Raw genomic sequence first — 27097 nt, 5'->3', positions numbered from 1 at the left:
ATTAGAATGTTATAGTGTATATAAAAAGTCATGTTTGTTATATTATTGTGAACAAATAGCAGACTTTACATACAGTGGCGTATCTAGGGTCTCCAGTGCCCTTGTTGAGGAGCTGTATTTGGCAACAACCCCCCCCCCCCCCCAAGATCAATGTAAAACTGTAACCCACCCCCCCAAAAAAAAATTAAAGGGCATTAAAAGTTTCTAATTTGCCCCTTGTTTGCCCAGTGTAGAGCTCTCTAGTGGGCAATCATTGTCTCAGGTGTGAAAAAGAAAGAGAGGGTTGAGAGATAGAGAGAGGGAGAGAAAGAGGGGGTGTGAGAGAGAGAGGAGGGGGTTGCAGAGAGAGAGGGGCCTGAACTTGCAGAGGGCTTGATGTAGGGCATTGAGGGTGAAGCAGTGCAGGGAAACAGGAATAAGGAAGCCACCTGCCTTGCTGACCCAGAGTGAGAGACCAGAGACATGGAAGCAAGGATGGATGGATCATTTGCAGGAGCTGTTAGTTTTGTATTAAAAAAGGTTGAGCCAGAGGAATGCTGAGGCTACAGCAGTGTTTGTTAGGACCAGAGGTGTGCTGGGGATGCAGCAGTGTTTGTAAGACCAGAGGTGTGCTGGGGATGCAGTGAGAGGCAGTCTCAGTCTCCTGGTCTTTTGGCTCAGCTGCTCTCAATGTTTTACACCTGCATGAAGCAGCTCTCAATGTTTTACACCTGCATGAATCCGCCTGCAAACTGGGGGTTCTGGGGTGTGCAGGCTGAGTGGATTGTTAAAATAAACAATAAAACAATGCCAATATTTTTGTGACCCACCCCCCTTGGCCTGCGCCCCTGGCGGTTGCCTGTCATGCCAACCCCTTGCTATGCCCGTTTACATAAAGGGTCAATTATGGTTTAGCTTATAATTTTGTTACATGATTACATTTTAGCAGACAATATATTGTGAAATGCCATACCTGAGTAAAACTCTCCTCCAGGAAATCCTCATCCTGGCTTGGATCAACCGACACTGAGCCCTCTGCCGAAGTAGAAGGCAGTGTTGAAATTGACGGCCTGGATTCCATGGTGTCTGCCAGGAATCGCATGTTATCATAGTACCACAGCCGTGGTACATATACATTCCGTGCCCCTGCTCCAGACTGGGTGGACTCCTCTATTTTTTTTAACTCCCGCCTGTAGGCAGTGCGAATACTGTTTATTTTTTTGCGGATATAAGTAAAATTTGCCCCAGGACAGACGGGCTTGTAGAAGGCCACCAAATGTTCCATGGCCTGTTTTCTGAGTTTTCTATTTTTATAATCTGCGGACTTGACTTGCCACAAACACGGCAGTTGCCTGAATTCATCAATGAAACTGATGAGAAAGTTGTGGGTGGTGAAATTGTCCACCATATTGCAGGACAGTATATGCCTGCAAGACACAAAACAACACAAAACATATTAAAATAGCATGTATTTTGGCACATAATAAAGATATTCCTAATAAAAGCTGTATAGGGCCCAAAACACACACTTTCTATTAAAAGAGTCGTACCTTTGTTTGTGGGGAAAAGTCGTGATTCGCCGCTCGATCGTGCTCCAACTCTCGATATGTCCGCTAGCGAATCGTCGGCCGAACGATCTGGCGTCCTTTAAATACAGCGCAGGCGTCAACTCCTCCTCCAGTGGCGGGCTTGTGCAGGGGTGTGTACGTGCCGAAGATCAGGCCTACATGCGGCACTCACACCTGAGGCAGTGGAATAATCATTGTTTAATTACGAACCATGTCTCAACAATCTGGGAGCTCAATTAGTGGGGGCCGAAGTGATTGGGCCACCCGAAAATCAAGGGCTACACCCATGTCAAAGCCAGAAATGGTGGAGATGGTCTCCATTTTAGAAAAAATGGATTACGATGGAAAGTTGGCAAATTACGATCGGCCCAATGCCAGGAAAGATGGCATCATGGACAAGGTGGTGGCCTGTTTGGTCAAAAAATTCGGTGTCGAGCGATCGAAAGATCAGATTCGGAAACGGTGGTCTGACCTCAAACACCGTGAGCAGGATCAGCTTTCCCAAATCCATCGGATTTTGAAAAAAAGTAAGTTTTATTTTTTCTTTATTTTTTTAATCATGCAATATGTTTTTTATAATTTGGTGTATGCTGTATTAACATGTCTAGATTATAATGTCTATGTAAAAAGTTAGATTACTCATTTTAGTTGTCATGTCGTGATTTGATCGATCTATTGTTGATGTTTTAGTATATGACATTAAAAGTCAGGAAGCCATAGTTAAAAATATATGTATTGTGTTGCAACGAACGTTCTTTCCTGCACGAATCTTCTCAGCAAACATTCCTATTAATCACAGATTATTATTCAAACCTTTAAATAGGAGAAAAACGTAAACTCCGTGCCAAACTATGGGAAAGGAGGAGGAGAGGTTTGGCAGCTCCATCGGCAGTTGTGGAAGAAGAGGAGGACATGGGCCCAGATGGTGGCACAGATTCCACTAAAGGTAATTGGTTCCTATGCACTGTCAAACATTAATGTACCATATTTTTCGTAGATAACCATGTACATGTCTTCATATTTGTTACTAAAAGAGCTATCAAGCAGGGCACCATGTCCTAACAAATGTACCTCTTGTGACTTTTATGATATGGCCAATGTTTTGTATTATGTAGATGAAGACATTATGCCTGAGGTGATTCTGGTGGAGCCTACAAGTGACCAGACACCAGAGCAACAAGAAGGTTGGTAGTCACAGATTTTTGTGTAGTGGGATCATAGAAATATGTGTATTTGCAATGATTGTTTAACCTTATATTCTTGTATTCCCTTACAAATTTACATTGCAGATGTTGCATCATGCCAGGATGTGGCATCCCCAGCCATGTCAGAACCCCGATCTCCTGGCAACTTGCCAAGCAGCATGGAAGCCACTTCCGAAACTGTGGAGGAACCAGGACCAAGTGTCCAAGAGCCAATTGTGTGCCCACGTAGGTTTTTTCAGAATGATTTTTATCAGTGTTATTTTTAGCCTCCAATTTACAACACTAGTTCCCTATGGGAGCCTCTTTATTTGAATGGAAGTCGCACCGTAAGTCGGATCAGGATGGTCTGACTTGCGGGGCCACTTGCGTTGTGAAGATTTTTGAGGGGGAACTACACCAAAAAATTGAAGAACCCACCGTGGGTGTCCCCCCAAGTTCACAACCAGGCCTTTTGTGTGTGGTATTGAGTTTGAGGGTATGCCCACAACAAAAAGACAGCGTGGGTTACCCCCAAAACCCCTACCAGACCCTTATACAAGCATGCAGCTTGTCAGGCCAGGAAAGAGAACGAGCAAGCGGACCAAACACTCCCTGGACCACAGCAGGACACATGCCCTCAACATGGGGGGGTTTTGTTGCTTTGGGCCAGGGGGCCTCTGCACCGCACACCCAAAAGCACCTTACTCCCATGTAGAGGAGGACAAGAGCCTCATCCCCACAACCCTGTCTGGTGGTTTTGGGGGGTCATGCGGCCAGGGGGTTCCTAGGACTTTGGAAGCAACCTTTAACAAAGGGTGGCCCCCAGATCCCAGACCCCAATCACTATGTGAATGGGTATGGGGTACATAGTACCCCTACACATTAACCACATAAATGGAAGTGTATGTGAATAACGACAGGAGACGTTTATGAAATGTTCTTAAAGATCTTCATCCGGTCTTCTCCACTCTGCTCTTTGGATCTTCTCCTCTCCAGTCTTCTGCTGTCCAATCTTCTGCTCTTATGTTGTCTGCTCTTTTGCCCTAGGCTCTTCTTCTTCCTCCTGTCCTCCTCCAATGCTGTTGCCGTGCATTCTGCCCGTCTCTGGTCTCTGCATCTTAATATATATACATTACAACCATGCCCTCACAATGACGTCATCATGCGTTCACACCCCTAATGAATATATAGTAAGCTCAGGAGACCGGCAGAATCATCAGCAACAGCATTGGAGGAGGTCAGGAGGAAGATGAAGAGCCTAGGGCAAAAGAGCATAAGAACAGGGTAGGTATTAACTCGAGAGGAATTTAAAGATTACCTGCACACCAAATGTTTCTATATTATGACCTCATGTAGGTGATTCACATTGACTCCGTTGTATTTTATTTTCCAGATCATGTATTACATAGTTGCACATTGGCCAAATTGACCCGTGAGGCTCTTCAATGCTGCTCAGACCTCGAGCAAATAAAAGAGACTGCAACGGCATTGCAAGGAAAGATGCGTGATTTTGTGGACATGCTTGCCAAATTTTAAAAAAAATTATTTTAAAATTTTTTACTGTTTGTTTTGGGATGTTCCCATTTTTATATAATATTTTATGCCAGTTTTATGACACTCAGATGTTAAAGAGTGTACCCAAGTTTGGGAAAAGCACTTTCCAACACCCTAACCCTAACCCTAACCCTAACCCTAACCCTAACCCTAACCCTAACCCTGTGAATGTTTGATACTAAAACATTTTTACATTCAACAATGTGTGTTCAATTCTTTATTAGACTTTCGTTGGGGGGTCGAGGTCTAAAGCTGTGTAAAGAAGCACTAAATGTATGATGGCTGTCCTATTCACATATTTACATGTTAATGAAAGCATTTTGGACACTGCCATATGCAAGTTGCTGGAGGTGTCAATGAAATGTTAAAGATACCCCCAGTTTTAACGCATATCACAGTGCGATCTGACATTTCACACAGGATCGGATCACACAAGTTTGAACGACTGTGCGATCCTATCCTGATGCGGCTGAATAAATGCATCATGTGCGACTTTTGTGCGAGTGCAGTGCAAATTGAGCCATACAAACTGTATAGCTGATTTTCGCATGAACATCTGATCGCATGTAATAAAGGAGCAGTGCGCTACGATATTACATGCCATCAGATGTGCAGTGTGAATTGAGACATACACTTTGTATGGCTACATTCGCACTGAACACGCATACAAGTCGCACATGACCCTTTATTTCTGATGTATCTGGATTGGATCGCACAGTGCTTAACACTTGTGGAATACAATCCTGTGGAAAAAGTAAGTGGCGGGTCACCCTTATGCAATGCTGGAAGGCTGCAAAGTCGCAGACTTCCCGCATCGCATAAGTGTGACTCAACACTCAAGGTACTAGCAGTCCTAGGATTCAATATGGCATTGATATTGCCAGTAGCAATCAGTGTAGGGAGATCAGTGTAATCTATAGTGTATTGCTTGTTCGTTGCTCTAGTTCACTTTCCATTACCTATATATATATAACACTTTGAGATGAACAATGATCAAGTTTCACATAACACTGACATATCCTAACATTGGTGGGCAGTGAGAAGGATGTCATAAATGAACACAACATAACAGGTGTAGGTACTTTGTTAATACCCTAATGTATTATCTGAAATATATAGTATGGGCAACTTCTGGACAATGAACACCAATATAAGGTGACATTAGATGAACCTTGGGTGTGACCTAGTTCTCAATGTGACAGGGTTTGTGTACATTTTGTGGGGTGCAGAAGGCCCTTGTATTTACACCACTGGCTAAAAAATAACACATGGCCATCATCACTTTGGATCAGCTGGTGAGAGACTACAGTCAAGAAACACACTGATGAATGTATTAACCCTTCCAAAGTCACACATATATAACACATGATTAACCCAAATAATTGTGTTTGGCATATGTGCCCAAATGATTATAATCCACAATACAGAATCATTGCAATTTTTGTTTAATGTGTTGAAAAATAATATATCTCTGACATTTATCTTGTGTGTCCAATCTTTAACAAGATTAATGTGTTTGTGACAGTGATTGCTGCCAGGACACAGCTCCTCTCCCCACGAAATAGTCCAGATATTCCTGGCGGATCTGACGGGCCCTGTGTGATGCCAATGCTGACCGTCCAACTTCCATTGACGGCATGGACTCCACTTGGTTAGAAGGTTGGGCCTCTCCACTTGTACCTGGCATAGCAGGGTCAGTATCCAGTTGCTGCAATACATAATTTTGTGCATTCCTGCGTAGGAAGTTGTGCAAAATGCAGCAACACAAGACCACATTATCCACTTTGTACAGTGCCAGGTTTATGGACGTCAGGAATATCCGGAACCGGTTGGCCATTATCCCGAAGGCATTCTCCACAACTCTGCGAGCTCTGGACAACCGGTAGTTGTAAATCCTTTGGTCTGGGGTGAGGTTCCTCTGAGGGTAGGGCTTCATGAGATGCTCCCCAAGCGCAAAAGCCTCATCTGCGATAAACACAAAGCTCATACCCTCAACAGTTTGCTCCCTGGATGGCAGGTTCAGAGTGCCGTTCTTTAGACGACGAGCGAACTCCGTCTGATCAATAACTCCCCCATCCGAATTGCGGCCATTTTTGCCAATATCCAAAAAAATAAACTCATAGTTTGCATTAACTATGGCTAGCATGACTATACTAAAAAAACCTTTATAATTATAATAAAATGTGCCGGAATTCGGAGGGGGGACAATGCGGACGTGCTTCCCATCAATAGCACCCCCACAATTGGGAAAATTCCACTTCTCCAGAAATTGATCAGAAATCTCCAGCCATTGCTCTGCGTTTGAAGGAAACTGTGGGGAAAAAATAAAAAAAAATAAAAAAAATAAAATTAGTGCTTGAGCACATCACATTATTAATTACACACACAGTTGTCTGTTAAATGCTTATGCAACTTGCTAAAAAAATATACAACAGGAAGGCAAAGGTTTGGATATGGGGATGTAACATCTACATACATTTATTTTCAACCTCCTATTGTTCTTATATTGTAAAGGGCCATACACACTAGAAGATTCTCTGAAGACTTTTTCGTGCAGATTTACCTTTTCTATGTAGTGCAAGGGCCTACCAGATTGCATAGGATTTGAAAGTGTTTGTTGGACCTCATATTATTTGGTTTTGGTAAATCGGAAGGATAAATTGTTCTGACAATCTTCTAGTGTGTATGGCCCATTATACTCACCAGCTAGAGCTGAGATTTACAAACTACGGCCCTCCAGCTGTTGCAGAACTACACATCCCATGAGGCCTTGTAATTCTCTGACATTCACAGACATGACTAGGCATGATGGAAATTGAAGTTCGTGAACAACTGGTGGGCCATAGTTTGAAGACCTCTGAACTTGAGCTTTGGTATATGCTGACTTTGAGATTTAGCATGTGGGTGGGGGATGGGTAAGTAAAACTGGGCATTTATACATCAATAAGGGCTTGTGGTCAGTGAAGGTTTTAACATCATTACATAAACATACAGAATCATAGGTGGGAATGGATGGACTGATGTATTTTAGATAAATCATTAACTAGGTACTAAAACATTGGCCAAGGAATAATTGTTTGAGGGAAAGCAATAAAATGACCCAAATTCAAAATACTGTTAACAGGCAATGCGTTTAGGGACACATAGGAGAGAATGGTGGGGTGGTTAGTGGGTAATTTTACAAATGGTTAAAGATAATCTACATCTTTACTACTATGTGCATGCGGACAGAGGGTAGTTTACAAATAATGGCCTGTGTCAATTGCTGTACATCCAAAAACATCATAATTCGGGTGAAACTAGTAATACATGTAATGTAATGTAAAAAATCAAACATACCTTGATATAGTCCTTCTGCAAGACCTTGATGATGGCAGAGCAGGTCTCAGGGATGATGATACCAAGTGCTTGGGGGGAGATGCCTGTGGTGAACTTCAGATCCTGCAGGCTTCTCCCTGTTGCAAGATACCTCAACGTCGCAATTAACCTTTGCTCAGGAGTAATTGCAAGCCGCATACAAGTATCCTGCTTCAGAATATAGGGGGACACCAGGGCAAGAAGACGGTAAAAGATGGGATCCGTCATCCTCAAATAATTCCTGAAGTCATCAGGATTATTTTCCTGGAGCTCCCTCAGCAAGGACATATGAGAAAATTGATCACGGTTAAGCAACCAATTTTTCGTCCAGGAGGTCCGCTTCTTCTTCCTATTGCTCGTACGTCGTCTCAGAGCCAAAACTCCAACACTAACGACAGCAACGGACGAATTCACGGTCGCCATAATAAATTCTCGAACGATGTCTCGGAAAATAGCGAAATGTCGTCAACCAAACAAATGCTACCGAAATCAGCGCGAGATGCCCAGAAGGGTCACGGCCAAACACTCACTTCCTCTTTTGTAGCGGCGAACGTGCGTGGAACGTAGTGACGTCATTTTCTGTCGGAAGACAAATGTCCTGGGCAAGTTTAGAGCACTTTTCAACAGACAAACAACAAACACACCAGCCGCGAACATTTGTAGGACGTTCTGTCGGCCGACGATCGGTACGTGTGTACGGGGCTTAAGTTGCACAGATGTCAGCGAGCCATACATGAAATTGCACTGATAGTCGGTTCTGAAGTCACGCTGAAGTATCGCAAATTCAAAGCCGCACTGGTGTGAACCAGGGCTAACACTAACATTTGCTGCAGGAATTGTTTATAATATTTTACAATTAGGTTTCATGTACACTAGCAGCTCCTAAACTTGTGTTTAGGAGCTTTTGGCATTTTTTGGCCAAAATTCCTAAACTCAACTCCAAAAAAGCCTAGGTGTCAATGTACACATAGGCTTTTAGCAGAGATTAGGAGCTGCTGCGCTTAGGTGAGGTTCAATCTGATTCAACCTCCCTCTCCTAAACGCAGAAGAATCACGTTAAGCATTGAAACCTTTTCACCGCCGACCACGAGAAAACCATGTGGATTTTGCCATGTGTCACGTTTTCCTGAGGCCGCCGTAAATGACAACTAGATGTAGAAAATCACTGCGCCAATTTTTTATATGCGCAAAGCTGCAGACACTGCAACACAACAATGTTGTAGAAGAATGTAGAAACTGAAAAAGTGCCATGCTAAATCAATGGCAAAAATGACTGCCAACCTAGAGTGTGACCACTAAAGGGCCACATATAACATTTCATGTAAAAATAACTGTCTTTATATGTGTATTAAAGTGCAAAATAGCAAATGTGCAAATATTCAACAAAGTACAGTTAAAATATTGTTCAAAATAACCATGATAATAAAGTGCAAGAAAATATGCAAAACCAATGCTTGTGCAAAAATTGCACTAAAAATCACTTCATGTGTAAAAGGTGAAGAACAAAGGGGTAGGTTCTTCAATCAGCAGCAAAAAAAGTGCAACCCCCAAAAACTCTGTTTGCGATCGTCACCAAAAAAAGAGTCAGAAGTGCTTACCGGAACCAATGGACTCTACTACCAGCGGTGAAGAGTCATAAAAGCAGGAAAATGTATACCACCCCTAGTGTTTGGCTAGCCAAATGTCCTTAGATACATTCAAAGTATAATTATCAAAGTTTGTATAATTATAACTTACAGTTACAAGGTAGATTCCCAGTTTGACCATGAACATTTCTGGCTATGTAAAAAATGCCATATTTTGCTAAGACTACATTTTTTTTTAGCAGTTTTAGAAAATCTTAGCTGGGTACAGACTGGGGATGGAAAGTAGACATGCAAGAGGAAAACCCCCCTAATGGGACTATAGCAGATGCCAACTCATATAATAATATTTTCAAAATTTTTATTTAGACATATAAAGTGATTTAAACATATCATACAAAACTATGGTCTAAAGACCCCTAAGGAAGATTCATTTGAAACGTTGGGTCTTCAGAACCAGACCTACAGTTTTCTCCAGTCTACCGTCACACTCATATTGCAACCATATTTAGTCGCCATTTTTAAGTTTTGAATTATGCAACCTTTTGTATGATATGTTTAAATCACTTTATATGTCTAAATAAAAAAAATTTTGAAAATATTATTATATGAGTTGGCATCCGCTATAGTCCCATTAGGGGGGTTTTCCTCTTGCATGTCTACTTTTCAGTAAAGGGACGAGGGTCACCCAACTCTCATTTCTCCTCTCCATATACCCAGCTCCCACACCCATTTTTCGACTGGGGATGGAAAGGTACATTTAATAACTTTTAATTGCAATGTTAGCAGTATAGCAATTCGATTCTGAATACAATTTTCTTTACCCCTTCCCACCATCGCTTCCCAGCTCTTAATTAGAATCTAAATGCCAGGAGGCAAAGGTGGGCATTCCAATCATGTGCGCACTGTGATTGGCTATCACAGTGGTTACATGATCCAAAGCTCCCGATTGCAAGTATGCAATTTAGAGCTATCCATGAGTTTTACATATTGTGCTGGAAGCATGCAGTAATCACGCTCTTAGCACAGAGCCTTATGCATGCATATATGCAGCCACTTGGCATTAAAGCCCGTCTGCTCAGAGGCTGCACATATGTATTCAGACTTCGGAGTAGGTTAAGGAAAGAGGAGTTTCCACTTCAGTGCTTACCTCAAATCCTGAATTCATGAAAAATCTTCTACAGGAGAAAAAATATTATCTCCATTGCATAAAATATTTATAGAAATTACAATATAGTATGAAGTAGAATACAGTTATTTTTGCAGCTTTAAGAAAAAAATATACCCTTTAGTAATATCACTAAATAACAATAAAACTATATTATATGTAATCAGCTAAATATACATATGAAATAGATGTAATGGTGCTGTGAGGTTTACATATACCTGCCACACCACACTATTCTGTTTGGCAGAGAAGAAGATCTTATTTCTCTGTGCAGCAGTTTCACGTTCACTTACAGGTATCCTCTCTAAACCCACTCTCTGGCTGGATAGTAAAAAGAGAAGCATCAGATTTATAAGCCTCCTTTGCTACTTCTCCTTCCTGTAGACTGTCATCTGCTGTACATGAAATGCAAGAGGCTGTCACCAAATCAAATTCAACAGTACTTACATTACCGGCATATAAAATATATTTTAAAATATTTTAATAAATTGAGAGTTGCATTAATTTGGGCCTGTTGTACAACAGTATCTGCCCAGAGTTTGAAGTGGTATTAAACCCAAAAGCAAACATGTAATATATTGCAGCTTACCAATTTTTAGATGCAACGGCTTTATTAGTTTTCTTTTTTAGACTTTCTGTCCTTTATTTTTACCTGGTGAAAGTCTGTTAAGTCTGTTGTTTTTTTTAACAGAACAAACTCTTCTGTAAATGTATCAGTTAAGAGTGTTGAGACAAACCATTTATCAGTGGCAGGGCCGACTACAATGATCAGCTTTCATTTATTCATTTAAAACCTTTATCCCAAAAAGAAAAAAACTTTTCGCTGTAACTACTTGTATAACTTCAGTGTGAGCTGGAGTTTTGACATTAAATGTAAAGCCTGGTACACATAGGTAGTTTTTTTGGTAGTTCTGACGGGGGGGGGGGGGGGGGGGTGCCAAAACACACCGGACCGTGCTTGCAGCCATTGGCCTTTCAAATTTCTTTGCATTTTAAATATAAAGCATATACTGTGAAGGGCCACTATGCACAGGTTCAAAGCAAATGTTTACAGTATGTATTTTAGTGTAATGCAATGTCTTCACTTATGTACCAGTGAACCTGCTTTACTATACACATATTTACATTGGTATAAATTGGGGACATTCATTTCTTCAGGAACCTCTGTATAAAACATACTAAACATACCTAGCAGGAATGATTAAAATACATTCCATAGTTACATGCAGCATTTTTCAGTAGATTTGGATGTAGTAGTGAAGTAAATGTGATAAGCATACTCTAAACCAATAGATCTAACTGCTAAGGCCCCTTTCCCACAGGCGGACCATTCAGATCCGCCTGTCAGTTGTTTTGGCGGATCTCAACGGTCACCCCATGCATCTCTATGGGGCATCAGAGGTCAGCGGAGACATGTCTGCTGACATCCGATCCGATCTGTCAAATCTGGACAGATGAAAACCCTATTTTCCATCCGTCCAGCAGATTGGATTGGATGGGATCAGATGAGAACGGACCGACGGTCCGTTCCCATCCGATTCCCCCATAGAGATGCATGGGGACCTGAGAGCTGTGTCTCCGCACAAAGCACGGAGAACTGCTGTCATCCGCCTGCTCAGCGGGGGATCGGCAGATCGATCCCCCACTGAGAAAAACTGAGTCTGTATGGCAGACTCTGTGTGTGAAAGAGCCCTTAAAGTGGAACTTCACTACCCAAATAAACAATTGATTATTTTTAATCCCCATGCTGCTAGCATTAGTAAATAGACAGGAAAATATATCTCATTTACTTGTTTTACACTTTTTTTTTACATTTCTTTAGTTACTTCGTTACTTCCAGGCCTGGGCAAATGGAATCTTCAGGAGGGGAGTAGAGAAGGAAGGGTTTTCCCAGCTAAACATGCCGCCCTACATACATGTCTGAGCTAAGGGAAGATTGATCCAAGAAAGTAAATGCTACATGTATCATTTGCCCTTTTTCAAGAGGGCTACAAAATGCTAGATGTTGTTTTTCAAAGTGATTTCTCAACTAAATAAGGCATAGAGGCACGGATGAATGGGGAGGTTTGTTTTGAATCATTAAAAATAATTTAATAGTGTTTTTAATTTGTGGTGCTCAGATACAGTAAAGATCTGCTTTAAACAGGCGGCATTTAGGCAGCCAAACTAACATTGTGCAGTGGACTCTCTAATGTCTTGGTAAAAAAAAACTGAATAGCCAAGAAAATTCATCTTGATGGATCAACTTTCCCCTGATAAGATATATCGTTTTCATTTTTTAAATTGGTATGGTTGTGACAAGGTTGTAGCTGGTGCCATCTTTAGAGTGCCTACTGACATAAGTAAATGCTTGCTTGATCTGGTTATTATGGTTAGTTTTGGTAAAAGTGCTCTTACTTCTGTAGGCACCTGAGTCAAGATGACTCAAGCTGCAATCCAAACAAGCAATAAGACTGTGGATGAATCTGTTGGTGTCACTTGGTGTCTGCCTCACTATGTTATAATTGGTTCCAAGCATCACTGCTTTCTGCAGCGTTCTATTGAGGTGAATAATCACACTGATAAACCAATAGAGCCAAGGAAGCTGGGAAATGTGGAGTCAAGCCCCAGATTCCTGCTGAAACTTGTATGTTAGAATACTGCCGGTCTGGGTCTATCATGGCTTTATGGAAGACAACAAAGGGTACAGTTTGTGCAGCGATTGACATGATGGTGCCAGCGTATAGTGAATAAAATTAATTCATATGTTTTTTAAAAGAGTTTAAAAGTACAGCAAGTACAAACAGTGGTACACATGCATTTCCGTACATGTCAAACAAACATGATCTGCCAGCTGTAATCAGTGCTGTTAAGAACCTTTCTTTAAAGAATGTAATTCTATCCTATAATTACGGAAAAATTATTTTGTCGTTACCAACTCACAGGCACCAATCTTTGAAGAAATTAAGCTGAATCAGTGTAATTAAAATTTTAATTTACATCATTCAATAAAACTATAAATTAGGATGTTTATATTAATCTGCAGCAGTTTTACAGCTACATTGAGTGTCATTTTAATTGCAAACATCTCCCATCTTCATCTTTTTGTGGAATTTCTAAAGAGCTGATAACTCTTGTTAAGTTTTACATTGCAGATATAATGTTGAGATTATAGGATACTTTTTAGGCCATTTAACAGTATGCATATACTCCATGGCTAATATCTTTAAAATGAACTGCCATTGCCGATATGTTTTTCAAAACACAAAAGTAGGGGTTTTAGGCAATTTTACTTTATGTTTATAACCTGATGTTTATTTTATTTTTAATTATTTGTAAACAAATTTATTTTACAAATAACTATTCCCTGATTGGGTCTTTAGGATGCAGCTCTCCTGTTGTGGCATCTTTATTGTCAAATTTGGCCCATTCATAATAATATCATTGGTATTTCTAGTAACTTTAATGACCCTCCTAGTTCATAGTTGAGCCCAATAATGTCCCAAGCTCTATTTTATATATAATAACTCAAGGCAATATCCTTGACTACTAAAATAATTTCTGTTTTTGATTTTACCTACCCTTCCCTCCCAAAGTTTATTGAGAATCTCTAAAAAAGTAAAAATCACATAGCTAATAAAGGTAAATTATATAAAAAATTTTTTACTAGGGACTTTAATCTTCTTGGTGTGATAATATCTAAAATGGTGATGGATATAAAGTAATATATTATATTTATAAATATATATATATATATATATATATATATATATATATATATATATATATATATATTTATATACATCTATATTTTGTTTACAGGTACAGCTGCATATATCAGTTCCAGTTGTAATGTTTTTAGATTTCTACATATGTAATTCGAAATGTTTTATGTACAGTATGTGTATGTACTATATTTTGTGTGTATAAACCTGTATTCAGTAATACTGTGTTGAATATTTCATTCATGGAAAGGGCAGGAGGTTGGAATTCATTCATTCAATGAGAATGACCTTCTAAGCAAAAAATAATATCAGTTTGAAATTTACTGTGTGTAACGTCTCATCTTCAGTACAAGGCTAAGCAGTTAGATTTCTAGAGTGCATGGCAATGTTAAATCAAATCTACTGATTGGTGGTGAGAAAAGCACTCATTTGTTTCCAGAAGAGACATATGTTCATGCAAAACATGTAGAGGTGATTTGATGGTTTTTCCACATTTTAAAGTTATCCTCGACATAGCATGCTCTGAGAACAGGTCTACAGCAATATAACATATGTGATTAAAGCATTAGCCTGATATACAAACACTCGGGGGGCCTCCAGATTTATTAAAGTATTAAGGTAAGTGAGAGTTAGTTTCTAACGGGACCGGCCTCCCGGTTGGAGTGTCCCTGTTGGAGTTTCTGGATGTGCATCAAGGTAACAACTCATGGGGGAAGAGAGTGAGTAAAGGAAGGAAAAAATAAAGAGAGGGTGAAAAAAAGGAAAGAAGAAAGAAGAGAAAAAAAAGGGGAGGAGGAGGAACAGGAGGGAGACCCCGTCCCTCTCTTCCTTTTATAGCAATAACTCCATAGATATGCATTAGTACAGGTTTCCTGCCAATCTCCTCCGTTTGTAGACTAGAATGAGGGCATGAGGCTCAGCTTCGAAAAGTAGGGAATTTTATCTTAATAGAACTTTGTATTCTTCTGTAGTTTTAAAGTAGGACCAGCAAAGCCAAGTAGACATAAATGTAGGCAGTCAGTCTTGTGAGATATGGATCAACTTCTCCATTGCCTCCATTTTATTGACTCTATTAAACCATTCCCTGGCCAATGGGACATGAGTGGATCACCAGTGTACTAGGATGCAAAGTCTGGCTGCATTAACGAAATGCATAGCTAATGATTTTTTGTACGTCTTCTTTGACAGGGAGGTGTGATATAACAGATATTGCTCCAGTGAAAAGTCTAGTGTGTAGGTTGTAATTTGCGCAATAATATCATGTATAATTTTCCAAAATGAGTGGATCATATCGCAGGCCCACCAAATGTGTAGTAGAGTTCCCACCTCTGAGCCACATCTCCAACATATGTTCGGGGTTGATCCTGATAATTTATCTAATAAGGCAGGTGTTCTATGCCAGAGTGACCATGTTTGGTTTTTACTGCTATCTGAGAGATTCCACTTACTTGTTGTCCCAGAGACAACAATTTCACCTGACAGTAATACAGACAGAACTAAAAAAATGCTTTTTATTTAGCAGAGTTTGGGAAGGCTAGAACCCCTTTTTAAGTTTTTATTCATGCCTGTGTTCCTGTTACAGATTTCCCCTTACTTCCTGTCTGGGGAAACCATTTTACCATGACAATTGAAGGGATTTGTCTCTAACAGAGCCCCAGCTAGCACTAACAAACCTAATCGGGGCTCCAGCCCTTACATTCTATCTAAAACTAAAATGTTTTGACAGGATATACATGTTAAAGTATAATTAGATGCAAACCTTTTCTTTTTTTTTTTTTTTTGTGGATTGAGTGCAGTGGGATTAGAACACCAGTCAGGTTTTCATTGTTATCTGTGCCCCTTTTAGGTGGATTTCCATTCCAAATTTTAGGTTGTCACCAGAAGAGGTATAAAGGGGAAATCTTCCAATAAGAATTCAAGTTCTAGTGGCACTGGTGACAACAAGGGATCCTCTCACTTTGGAAGGATTTTCTCTCACTTTCTATTTTGGGTATGGGACAGGATATGAAGAGAAATCTCCCCAATGAAACAAGAATGAAAAAAACAAATTGACAGAGGTCATAACTCTACTTTATTAATAAATGTTTTTTCTTCACTTTTACTTTCAGCACATATGCAAGTTTGCAGATATAAAATTAACATGTATCCCCAGTTTTCTACCAGGCTTTACTCCTAATTGGTGGAACATATGACATCTATTTTCTGGTGGGCTCTTCGAGAAGTAGCTGTGAAACTTAAGCTGGGTACACACTGTCTGAAAATTTATAATTTCAGAAGAAACTAGGTGACTTTTGGTCAGTGTGTATAGCAGTCTGCCCAACAGAAGCTGGTCTAACAAAAGAAAGGAAAGAAAAGATGGGGCTTTCTAGGCCAATTGGGAGGAGGAGGATCATGAATTACACATAATTATAAAAAATGCATCTTTATTGAATACGTATTAAAAATATGTACATACAGGGACAAAAATCCATACACATATACAAAAAGAACTAAAAAACACACGTGCAGAAATACATTCCCTTAAGGGAATGCCGATATTTAAATCAGATGTTAAGAAAGTCTCTGATGGAACACGGTCCAGGGGTCCCAGCAAGCCAACGCGTCCCGCACAGGGCTCCCTCAGGGCCAGAGAGACCAGTAAAGTCCGGCATTTCCCACTGTGTATAGGACCAAAGCGGGCAGGATGAACCGAGGGACCACTGAATAAAGTTGATTCACAAAAATAAAACTGCAACTGCAGTAGTGATGACAGCAGAATATGTTATCACACTGATCTAGAAGTCCTCAGGTGCGGAAGTGCATCTCCATATAATTATATTTATATTCAAAAATCCTCCCATTTATATTATCAGAAGTTAAGTAGTCACTTAATCTGTAGTATGAGCATCATACAATAGCCTTGTATAGGAATATTCTATTCAGGTTCTACACATACACCTAGTAGTGACTTAGACATAGTCAAGTACTCCAACCTGGTAAAGTCCAGTATAGGAGTGAGGCAGGTGGATTCAGTATAGGGTCCTCATGATATAAGGTAAGGGTCACCAGTCCCTGCACTGTATGGCAGAGTGAGCCTGGTGTGTGTGTGGTCCAAATCAGTGGTCCTCAACTCCGGTCCTCGGGGCCCACTAACAGGCCAGGTTTGCAAGATAACTAAATTACACAGGTGATCTCATTTGCTGCTCAGTGATTGCAGTATTCTAGTCTGCATCTTCCCAATGTAATACTTAAAATCTGGCCTGTTAGTGGGCCCTGAGGACCGGAGTTGAGAACCACTGGTCCAAACGATAAGCCTGCCTGCCTTAGGTGTGGAGATGCACTTCCACACCTGAGGACTTCCTGGTGTTTTATTTTTCTATTTTATTAACTAATATTTAAACTTTTTTTCTGTTTTTGTATGCTTTGTTCATTACCATTTTTACATATTTTACATATATTTACACATATCACATTAAAAAAAGCGCAACATTTAAAAAACCTACTTTACTTCATTTGTAAATACCTTTGCAAAGCTTTGTACCAAAATCATAATTTTACTGTCATTTTAAACAGGACAAATTAAGAAGAAGAAAACATGCACACATTTTATGTGCAGTAACACTATTTATTTTTAAACTAACACTGCTCAAATAAGAAAAAGAGCTTCTTGCTTAGTTTTATTACGTTTAATTGTGTAAGGATTGAAAAAAAAAAAATTGTTAGAGAAAAATATTCATGAAAAGAAAGCCTTGTTTGTTCTTAAAAAACGATATATGTATTACGTTGTTTTCTTAAGTAATGCCAAAATTATCGCTGAATAAACAGGCTCATTGCAGAAATTTGAAAATTGCTCTGGTCCATAAGGGGTGAACAGGTGTGAGAGCTGAAGTGTTTAAGTTCCACCTTTGCTACTGCTCCTTGCCTCAGTGTTTTGGCTGCTCCTGCTTGTACCCTGTTTGTTGTGCTGCTGCTCCGACTTTTTCTTATTTGTTCATTTGTGTATATATATATATATATATATATATATATATATATATACAGCGGGGATCGAAAGTTTGGGCACCCCAGGTAAAAATTTGTATTAATGTGCATAAAGAAGCCAAGGAAAGATGGAAAAATCTCCAAAAGGCATCAAATTACAGATTAGACATTCTTATAATATGATATATATGATCTCATAAGAGGTCAAATACAGCGCTTGCTATGAACTATAGATGCCGGTATATCTGTTTGGTATGTGTATTACCAGTGTAGAATGTATTTGACTAATATCAAAAATCTATTCTCAAAAAGACATCAGGGTAAAACTCCATCAATTAATTATTCAAGTCAGTGCAAAGTGAATAAGCATAAATAGATAAAAACAAAACCAATTTGTATATGTAAAAATAAAAATCGCTAAAAGATATATATATAAATAGCCAGGAAAAATTGTCCAAAATATATAAAGTGACTTCTGTGCTCCAAATTCATACATCACTGGTGGTCTAGCGGCGCGAGTTGCTCGTCCTCCTCGCGGAGCAAACAAACTCACTTCCGGCTTGCGTTCTACCCCTGTCCTGACGTAATGACGCTGTGCGGTCCAAGCTGACGCATTTCGTCACTTCCGGTGACGTCCTCAGAGCTCTGAGCGTCAATCCGTTATGCCTGATTGAGCAAAGGTAAGTTTGGAGAAGAAGGGGCACAGAATTTAAGGAAAAGAACCTCTGTCCAACTGTTAAGCATGGGGGTGGATCAATCATGCTTTGGGGTTGTATTGCGGCCAGTGGCACAGGGAACATCTCACGAGTAGAAGGAAAAATGGATTCAATAAAATTTCAGCAAATTTTGGATGGTAACTTGTTGCCATCTGTGAAAAAGCTGAAGTTAAAGACATTAATGTCTAAACTGCTGTCAACAAAAGTGAGTACACCCCTAAGTGAAAATTTCCAAATTGGGCCCAATTAGCCATTTTCCCTCCCCGGTGTCATGTGACTCCTTAGTGTTACAAGGTCTCAGGTGTGAATGGGGAGGAGGTGTGTTAAATTTGGTGTTAACGCTCTCACTCTCATACTGGTCACTGGAAGTTCAACATGGCACCTCATGGCAAAGAACTCTCTAAGGATTTAATTTAAGAATTGTTGCTCTACATAAAGATGGCCTAGGCTGCAAGAAGATTGCCAAGACCCTGAAGCTGAGCTGGAGCATGGTGGCCAAGACCATACAGCAGTTTAACAGGACAGGTTCCACATAGAACAGGCCTCCCCATGGTTGACCAAAGAAGTTGAGTTCACATGCTCAGCGTCATATCCAGAGGTTGTCTTTGGGAAATAGATATATGAGTGCTGCCAGCATTGCTGCAGAGGTTGAGGGAGTGGGGGGGGGGGGTCAGCCTGTCAGTGCTCAGACCATACACTGCACACTGCATCAAATTGGTCTGCATAGCTGTCATCCCAGAAGGAAGTCTCTTCTAAAGATGATGCACAAGAAAGCCCGCAAACAGTTTGCTGACAAGCAGACTAAGGACATGGATTATGGGAACCATGTCCTGTGGTCTGATGAGACCAAGATAAACGTATTTGGTTCAGATGGTGTCAAGCATGTGCAAACAGGTGAGGAGTACAAAGACAAGTCTGTCTTGCCTACAGTTAAGCATGGTGGTGGGAGTGACATAGTCTGGGGCTGCATGAGTGCTGCCAGCACTGGGGAGCTACAGTTCATTGAGGGAACCATGAATGCTAACATGTACTTACATACTGAAGCAGAGCATGATGCCCTCCATTCAGGGATTGGGCCGCAGGGCAGTCTTTCAACATGATAACGACCCCCAAACACACCTCCAAGACGACCACTGCCTTGCTAAAGAAGCTCAAGGTAAAGGTGATGGACTGGCCAAGCATGTTTTCAGACCTAAACCCTTTTGGGCATCTGTTGGGCATCCTCAAAGAGTAGGCGGAGGAGCGCAAGGTCTGTAACATCCACCAGCTCCATGATGTCATCATGGAGGAGTGGAAGAGTACTCCAGTGGCAACCTTTGGAGCTCTGGTGAACTCCATGGGTGTACTCACTTTTGTTGGCAGCGGTTTAGACATGAATTGCTGTGTGTTGAGTTATTTTGAGGGGACAGCAAATTTACAATGTTATACAAGTTGTACACTCACTACTTTACATTGTAGCAAAGTGTCATTTCTTCAGTGTTGTCACATGAAAAGATATAATAATATATTTACAATAATGTGAGGGGTGTACTCACTTTTGTCAGATACTGTATATAGTTATGTGTAGTTAGGATCACTGGTTAGGCATTTTGTTATTTACTTTTACTTTTATGCATTCTAATGTTTATTGTTTGCTGGTGTGTAATTATAGTTACATACCCGTAACATAATTATCTTTCATTCACTGTAAATAAATATCACTTTAAAGATATTCATACATGGTCTTGTCCCATTTTCCTTGTGTAGCTACATTTATCTGGTTATCCCTGTGCTGATTCCTGACAGTGCCTTTGTTGTAATTTGTATGATAAGGGTAAAGTTCCTCCTTCACTTCACCTCACATCAATTATTGTACACTTGGAGAGGACCCTAGATCTCTGGCCCAGACTGTTTACAAGTCCTGCCTCTGACCATTTTTACAGTCCAACATTTAACGTGTCAAGGAGAGCCATTGTTAAATAGCAAGAGGTAGGGCTTAGCACACAAGGAGGCATGATTTACTCTCAGCTGGGACACAGATTGAGGCCTTTATGCAGTCTGAGCCTAGGATCCAGGGTCTTACCCAGGTATGTAATACTTTATTTGAAAGCACCAGAAGGTGCCTACACTTTACCAGTAACATTAATCAATTGACCATGCATGATGCAGTTAGTCAACAGGACTGATTGTCATTTCTCCCAAAATCAGTCATGTAGGGTTGTGTGTTAGTGCCTACATAAATGAAAGTTGTCACTCCATCTTTGAAAAGTTTCCCTTGTTCAAAAAGAAAAAAGCCAATGTCTGCTTACCTACTCCATGCTCCAGAACTGTCTGTCCCTGACATCTTCCTTGATCCAGCACTGGGGGTCCTTTTCAGGACACAAAAACACTCTGTCATAACATGCATCACAGTTCGCAATTCCCTAGGTCTGAGCGGCGCTCACACATCATAATGTGAATGGTGCCCATTCCTGGAAGAAGGAATGTCAGTGGAAGAAGGAGAAGAAGCTAAGGTAACATCCCAGACTGACAAGAAGACTTAAAGATAAATAATTTATTTGGGGGTTTGTATGAGAAAATTATGGGGCGGGGGGGGGGGCTTCTGAAGTGGGGGTAGGAGTCTAAAAAGATCCTGAGGCTCTGCTTTGAAGGACTGAAAGGGCTTTTTTTTAATACACTGTTTTAACAATAAGCCTGCTACACATCTTAAAGGCTGATGAAATAAATACAAATTTAAATGTAATAATCAAATTGCTTTTAATTCTGTAATTGTACAATACTATTACATTGTTAAACAGAAGTACACTTCTATCTTTAGGCTGGTGTGGTCTCTGGAAGCTTTAGGTTTGGTTATGGCTGTCATAGTCATTAAATGATCTTGAACCACACTGTTTCATCTCATTTGTTACTAAGGGCAGAAAATTTTAGACGCATTGCAGTCTGATAACTAGCAATAGACTCTGGTGCTAACTGTTAACTGTTAAACAGGGAACATAAATTAGGGTTCCCTCAGCATAGGGAATTCTGAGGAAAGTTATAATAGATTACAGCCAGGAAAGGTCTAATTATCTGGAGTTTTGTTTCATTGTATTAATTATTCAGTTATGTAATCATTTATTGTATAATTGTCTGGTTTGGTTTTCTAAATTATGTTTTCAAGTCTTTCTCCATTGTATGTATGTTGGTTATTTAGTTTTGGTCTTATAATTTACAGTAGAATTAAAAGGGTTACACGGTAGGAGAAAGGTCACATACAGTGCTCTCCTTAATAGAAAAGTGTTGTGTGTCTCCCCCCTCCTGAGCTGCATCAGATCAGCACATCAATTAAAAAGGATTGCTCTTCTGGTTAGACAAAGATGTGATAAAGCTACACGCAATAGCTTTTGAAGCAGATAATTTTCCACCTATACATGTGTGAGAGAGGCAGAGAAATCACACAGAAAACATTACTGAACCAATGTCAGCTTTATCAGCTCAACATGCAAAATATGCACTGTGAATTTTAGCTAAGAAAATCACATGTTTTTCTGACCTAAACATTAAAATGTATCTGACTTTTCTGACCTATCTTGTAGCCCCTTATTTTGCTCAGTTAAACTAATGTTTATGCCCTTATATAAGGGGTGCTCATAGAGTTGGCTCTCCGTGTTAAAGGTTCAGTCCACTCAAAACAGATTTTTGAGTTTTTGATAAAATCAGAAAACCAATAACACACATAAAGTTTGCAACTCAGCGCTAAGAGCCAAATAGTTGGGAAAAATGTGTACTGCAATGGTGGACTTATAAATGATTCAATCAGTCCAATAGTGTTATAAGTCCCAATATAGTCCAATATAAGGAATATCAGAGGTCATTTGCACATAAAAGAGTCCTATGCGTGGCTGCTCCAAGTAGTGAGGCTGCTTCTATGGCGGGCTGGGAACCTGATAGCTGTATAAACAAAATGCAGGGAAGGGGAAAGAGAGAAGCGCCAAACTACCTCTGGTGCAGTAAGGTTTTATTGAAATAAACAAAAGTAAGAACATATAAAATACACTCGCAATGTACGAGTGAATACAGGCTTGTTAGGTGGACAATGTTAGCGCAAAAGCATTCAGGACACAGGAGCAGGCGCCCGGTGTGAGTCTCCGCCGTGGCCGCAGTGGAATCGGGAAGAAGCCAGCCGGGTCTTTCAGGGGGGAAAGATGGAGTTGAGCTGTCAATCCTGGTACAACCTGCCATAATCGTGGCCAATAGGAATGCGAGGAGGCAAGCTACGCCTCTTTCGTCAGTCTGCCTGTCAACAGTGACCTCCAGCTTAAATCAGGACTGCCATTAACCCCCCAGTTGCTGGGTAGGTATCAAGGTCTTACCTTGCACTCCTGTTGGCAGCCCTCTTGGACATGTGCAGACTGCATCATCATTACTTTCCTGCTGCCTGGGCATCACACAGTGATGATGCTGCACACCTGACTATATCTATCACCTGATGGGTTGCGGTTCCTGCCCTTGCTTTTATGCTCCAAGGTGCATCTCTGCTAGCAGCCTTCTGTTCTCCGTGTTCCTCCATGCAAGACCTGGCTTGGCTGACAACTCTCCTGGCTTTCCAGCCTGCATCAGCAGACAATCCCGCATCGACAGACAACCCGCCATCTGTAGACTACACGCTTCTGGACTTGACCCCAGCTTGGATAACTACCTGCTTCTGGACTTGACCCCGGCTTGTTGCTTCTCTCACTTCCCCACTCTTACTGTGCGTTCATTGTTGTTTGCTTCAATAAACTGCTTTATTTTACCTGCATCCCCGTGTGGTCTGGTTTCCTGGCACCCTGACAGTACACAAGGGCTATAAATCATGACGATGCAGGTACTCCTTTGCTCCCCATGCTGGTTACTAGGCTCAATCAACAAGATCACCTTTTGGGTCAGTTCGCTCAGGCATTGCAGATGTTGCTTGCACGCACAGCACACCTTGCTCCTGGTGCTGCTAGGCCGGTGGTTACTCTTGTTGTTGCACCTGCAGCTGCTCCTGTTGCTGCTCCTGTTTCTGCAGTTGCAGCTGGAGTTGCTGTTACCAGAGGGATGACTGGTTCAGCCCCCATTCCTCAGCGCTATGGGGGTGAACCGTGTCATTGTCGTGGCTTCCTAAACCCGGTGGGCATTTATTAGGAGATGGTTCCTCAGGCATTTCCTTCTGATAGGTCCAAGGTGGGCTTCCTAATCTCGTTGCTCTCAGATAATCCCTTATGGGAGAACGATAATCCTGTGATACTCAATTACCCGAGTTTTGTTGCCTCCTTTCATAGGCTATACGATGTGCCTGCTCGTGCTGTGTCACATACCTTATAGCAGAGCCTGACATGCAGAGGGAGACCTCTCTTGCAGTCCTGGCTCAGGCAGTGGGGTCAGAGTGCCTGTGCTGGTCTTCAATTGGCAGCTGAGATGAGTGGCCATTGAGCCACTGAATAGGACTGGATTGCTGAGCAGCAGGTAGAAGCAGGTACAGTGGTGAGGATGTACAGCGGATGCAGGACAGTGTCACCAGGCACTGGATGGAGCAGGATGGGAAAAAGACTGGAGAAGGGTCAGACAAGCTGGATCAGTCACAGATAATCAGATATGGAATCATCAGCAGGCAGAGAATAGTGGGTGTACAGGCAGAGGTTGGCAGCAGGATATCAGGCAGTAAGGCAGGTAAAGCACAGTCCAGGAAAGCTGGGGTCAGGACTGGAGATAAGCAAACATGGTCAGATAAGCCGGGTCAATACAGGAATCAAATAGAGGCACAGGAACAGAACTCAGGTAAAGCTGCAGATCAGACAGCACTGCTCAAGTGCAGCTGCTGTCCTTATATATGCCATATGCGCCAATGCTAAAAGACGCGCGCATGCACAGGGGTTCACATTTGGGTAATCTTTGTACGCACGCGCACATTCCTGCACACTCGCAGACCCCTGCAACCGATACAGGTTTCCAGTTGATATGGCGATAGGGGCTGTTCACAGGAAGTTGACCTGTTTCTAGGTTATTTCATCCCTGCACTACACTGTTGTTTTGGGATACCCTTGGCTTTAGAAACATAATCCGACCTTTGATTGTCAGTCGGTCAAGATCCTCTCTTGGTTTTCACAGTGTGGCGTTGTTTGTATCCATGGGCCTGTTGAGGTACTTTGTACCTCCTCAGATTTAGTGTTGCCTTCTGAATATTGTAAGTATCAAGATGTATTTGACAAGGTGCGCACTGATACTCTTCCTCCTCATTGTCCGTAAGATTGTGCCTTGGACTTGCAACCTGGTGCCATTCCCCCTCGTGGCAAGGTTTATGCTCTTTCGGTTGCGGAGAATAAGGCCATGGTGGAGTACGTTGCGGATGCGCTTGCCCGGGGGCACATTAACAAGTCCACTTCTCTAGCAGGTGCCGGTTTTTTCTTCATAAAGAAAAAGGAGGGGGGGTTGAGACCTTGCATTGAATATAGGGGCCCTGAATCACGTTATGGTCAAGAATGCATACTCGATTCTGTTGATTACTGAATTGTTCGACCGCCTCAAGGGAGCAGCGTTCTTTACCAAGCTTGACCTAAGTAAGGATGAGGGAGGGTGATGAGGTAAGGCCGCATTTTATACCAGAATCTGTCTTTACTAATCTCTGGTTATGCCCTTTGGGTTGAGCAATTCGCCCGCTGTCTTCCAGGAGTTCATCAATGATGTCTTTCGTGATATATTGCAGCAAAGCATGTAGTCTATTTAGACAACATATTGATTTACTTGGACTCCATTGAATCACACTATCTGGATTGTCAGACGGGTGCTGTAACGGTTACGTGAAAATGGGCTTTTCTAGAAGCTTGAGAAATGTGAATTGCACTTGACTCAGCTTGCCTTCTTGGGCTACATCATTTTTGCTGAAGGGTTCTCCATGGACCTTCATAAGGTTTCGGGTGTTCTACAATGGTCTCGCCCCAGTGGTCTCTGTTTTATTCAGCGTTTCCTTGGGTTTGCCAACTACTTTTGGAAATTTATCAGGAACTTTTCCTCTTTGGCCAAACTTATCTCAAATCTGAATATGAGGGGCAGCAATGAGATTGGCATACAATATTGGAGACAGAGAGCTCTTGGCCATTATCCTGGCTGTCAAAGAGCGGAGACACTTGCTTGAAGGTTCTGTGGTTTCAGTTCTCGTTCTCACCGATCATAAGAATCTGACGTATTTTTCAGAGGCCAAGAGGCTCACATCCCATCAGGCCAGATGGGCCTTATTCTTGTCTCATTTTAACTATGTGGTCTCCTATGTGCCCGGTTCCAAGAATGTTAAGGCTGATGCCTTGTCTCGCCAGTATTCTGAGTTGTCCAGGGAGGACTCCTTGCCGACACTGGTCATGCCTGCAGATTATATCCTGGCTGCCAGCCGCACCAACTTAACCTCTTCTCTTGGGGAACAGATGTTGGCTGCCCAGCCTGATACCACAATTCCAAGACTACCGGTCATCCTGGTAAGAACTAGATGCCCTGGACTACTTTCCGTCAGTTCTGGTGGCCATCTCTCTGCACTGATGTTGCTGCGTATGTGGCTGCTTTTTCAGGTCTGTGCCCAGAACAGATCTTCTCGGCACCTTTCCCTGGGCCTACTGCATCCCATTCCCAATGGGGAGCGTCCCTGGTCTCACCTGGCCATAGATTTGACCATATTGTTGAACTTCCCACGTCTCAAGGTTACACAGTTATCCTCATGGTTGTCGACCGCTTCTCCAAAATATGCCACAGTGTTACGTTTAAGAGCCTGCCTACCGCTCAGGAGCTTACCTTGGTGTTTGCCAGGGAGGTCTTTCGTTTACACTGGTTGCCTTAAGAGATTGTCTCGGACCGTGGGACCCGATTTGTCTCTAAGTTCTGGCACACCTTTTTCTCCCAGTTAGGTATTCGATTCTCCTTCTCCTCGGCCTACCATCCGCAGTCCAATGGTGCCGCTGATTGTTCCAACCAAGCTCTGGAGCAATTTCTCTGCTGCTATATCTCTGACCATCAGGACAATTGGCTTGATCTGCTACCCTGGAACTCAACTCATCTTCCGGAATGTCTCCATTCATGGCCAATTATGGGTTCCAACCCCCTGTGTTACCCGAGTCGTTCTGGCCACAGGACATTCCGGCTGTAGAGGATCATATTCATGCCCTCCATTCCTCTTGGGTGCAGATTCAAGAATCTTTATGGGTCTCTTCACAGCGTCAGAAGCTCCAGACCGGAGATGTTTATCTGCTCCTTCGTACCAGGTTGGGGAGAAGGTGTAGTTGTTAACCTTTAATCTCAACTTCAGGGTGCCTGCTCCAATACAGTATCTCACAAAAGTGAGTACACCCCTCACATTTTTG

The sequence above is a fragment of the Pelophylax lessonae genome (assembly GCF_965119305.1).
Source record: "Pelophylax lessonae genome assembly, chromosome: 4".
Classification (NCBI taxonomy): domain Eukaryota; kingdom Metazoa; phylum Chordata; class Amphibia; order Anura; family Ranidae; genus Pelophylax; species Pelophylax lessonae.
This window is presented reverse-complemented; position numbering follows the sequence as displayed.